This window comes from Stylophora pistillata, chromosome 5, assembly GCF_964205215.1.
Source record: "Stylophora pistillata chromosome 5, jaStyPist1.2, whole genome shotgun sequence".
Taxonomy (NCBI): Eukaryota; Metazoa; Cnidaria; class Anthozoa; order Scleractinia; family Pocilloporidae; genus Stylophora; species Stylophora pistillata.
The window spans coordinates 33,136,217-33,138,852 of NC_142523.1; the positions used below are offsets into that span (position 1 = coordinate 33,136,217).

The window sequence follows — 2,636 nt, forward strand, 5'->3', positions numbered from 1 at the left end:
GCAGACTATTGCCACACGTTCGTCTAGCACCGAGTGTGTGTTACAGACTAGTCTTAGAAAGCGTTAAACGAAGGGTATGTTCCACTGTTAGTCATTGCCATTTTATTGCTCTATGTGCTACTTGCGGTTCCACAACAAAAGAGATGGTATGATAAGCGCACCGGTACTCGAGCATGGAATTCGCGAAACAATAATGAAAACGCAGTGAAAAATGTCGTATGCAAATTTTTGAACAGAAGAGCGACTTAATTTGGAATCCGTTACGCTTGACCACTTGCTTGAAAAGGACAGCGGATAATTTAAAGGGAAAGTATGGTCTAGAAAAAGTTTACTTATATCAAAATCTCCTTGCTTGCATTGTCGTAACTGGCTATTCATTTGAGCTAAAAGCGTTTTAAATGCGAACAATTACGCTCCAAAACTCGGCATTTTCAAATTAAAATCCGCCACCTTTGTTATGACGGAACTATGACGTAGCAATAGAGCGTTTTCACCCACGTGACCAGATTTCTTTATCGTCATGGTAACCGACTTCATCCGCCACGTTGGTGTTCCATGATAATAAGCTGTGAGTTTTGTGACAGGAAACATTTGGAGCACATTTTACGGTTTTGAGAAGCAATCTTGTGATATTTATATTTTCGTTATCACAGTCCTTTGCCTTGTCATTAGCTGTGGGGAAAAAACAGGGAAGAAGTGGTCTAACGTCGAAAAAGTAATGTTTTTCCGTGCCCCACTTGTTCATTATAGTCAAGGAGAGTACACCGAAGAACTACTTCTGAGCGAAGAAGATTGTGGATCTGTGCGATAAGTAGAGACGACTTGGCAAGGGTACCATATAACCCCATACACAATTATGCATTCAGTCTTTGTTCAATGAAAACAATAGCGATAACAATAGAACTCCGCAGAGACTAGTAGTCTTTGTTTTTCAAAATTTAGATGTTTTTTTCTCGGTCTTTTTTCAAACAGGGTAAATTCGGCGCGTTTTGGCTTTGCAAAACGAGAGATTTAAGGCATTTTCGAGAGGTTTTTAAGTTTGAAATATAATTTAATGTTCAGTTTGGCTTTGAAAGCGTAAAATTGGCCGGAAAATAACGTTAAGTCTACAGTCAGGCTTTGAAGTTTGTCAATGAAGTTTGACAATGCAAAGTTTAAATAAATGTTGTGTCTTACCTGTTCTTGTGGTTTTGGTTGATTCTCTCATCCTCTCGTGTCCTAGTGATGAAGATTGTTCGTGAGGGCCGGTGCATACAGCGATGCAAAGAAACCTTTGTATCTAGTCTTTCTGGACTTCATAAAGTTGGGCGACATGTTCGATAATGTTTCCAAAGGGATCGTTTCCGTAGTGCTGACGCCACATATATTCTTGTAGGTAGCCATCGAAAAGTCCTTTGGATGTTCCTGTTTGGGGCAAACCTCGCTTGATTCCCCACCATGTATTTTCGATGCCCTGTGTGTGCGCACCGGTATCTGGGTCAACGAAGTTTAGGCTGTGGTTTATTGTGAGATGATCATAGCCTTCGTCATTTAGGCAATTGTAAGCTCTCCATAACTCGCTCATCACGCGTATCCCCGGCAATATTTGAGCGCGTATGATGGGCAAAAGTGTATCTTTGTCCCTACGCTCTACCGGAACAAGGAAGCAAGCGTTGGTTTCTCGGAAAATTCCACCGAATACCCACTTTCCTTCGATGGCGTGACCTCAGTGATACTTCATCTTGCCCGGCAAACTTGGACTCATCAATCTCTACAGTTTTACCACGTCCACCAATAGGCCCCGCATGATGATTCATGATTCTGTTGGCACAAACCTCTCGGCAATAGTTATACCAATCTACCACCGTTTCTTTTGACGTAGTTTCGTCGTCAAGTGAGGTCTCGTGCACTGCTTGAGCATTTGTAAATTTGTGCGCCCAGGCATAGGTTAGGGCTAATACTTTTTCGATGGAGACTCTGCTACCAGAAAACCATGAATTCCGGCGCATTGAAGCCATTCCATCGCAACCCTTTTTTGAGCATCGCCACTCGTACCCATCTCGCGATGAAGCACATCGCGTCCAGCTAAGTTCATAGCTGGACCCAGCTCGAGGACATTTTACCGACGTCGCAAGCAGGTTGTGATCCTTACACCACTGTATGCACCGGTCGTGATCTGATAATATCCGAGAAAGTCGAATAAAATTCATTCTCTCCATCTCCGAGTTGTTGTTGTTCTTTCTATCTTCTTCTTTCGTTGATTTTATTAGAAAGAGGTATGAATAAATTTTGTTTTCTATGTGGTATTTAGCCAATCGTAGAGAAGAAGAAATGCATTCTTTAGTACAAAGGGGACCTTTGGTGCATTATATCAATGCACATATTGTTATGAAAATTTTTTTACTGAAAGGTAAAAGAAAAAGTAGCTTTTAAAGAGGAACTCCTAACTGGTTTGCGTAGCATAGTGATAAGGCTATGGTTTGATAATGGTCTGATAATAACGCGTTGTCTGAGGAGCGATGGCTCAAGACTCAGCAGAACTGCCAAGAAGGTAAAAAGGAAAGAAAAGAGGAAAGAAAAAAGAGGAGAAGTCATTGGGAACAAATGGGAGAAGGAAGAAGAACGTGAGAAAGGAATGGAGACGAAAAAGCCGCTTT

At 41.6% G+C, this 2,636-nt stretch overlaps 1 pseudogene; it reads right to left on the bottom strand.

The window, feature by feature from the left end:
- Positions 1–1,279: 1,279 nt before the first annotated feature.
- On the bottom strand, positions 1,280–2,401 carry LOC148731557 (uncharacterized; annotated as a pseudogene).
- Positions 2,402–2,636: the final 235 nt, after the last annotated feature.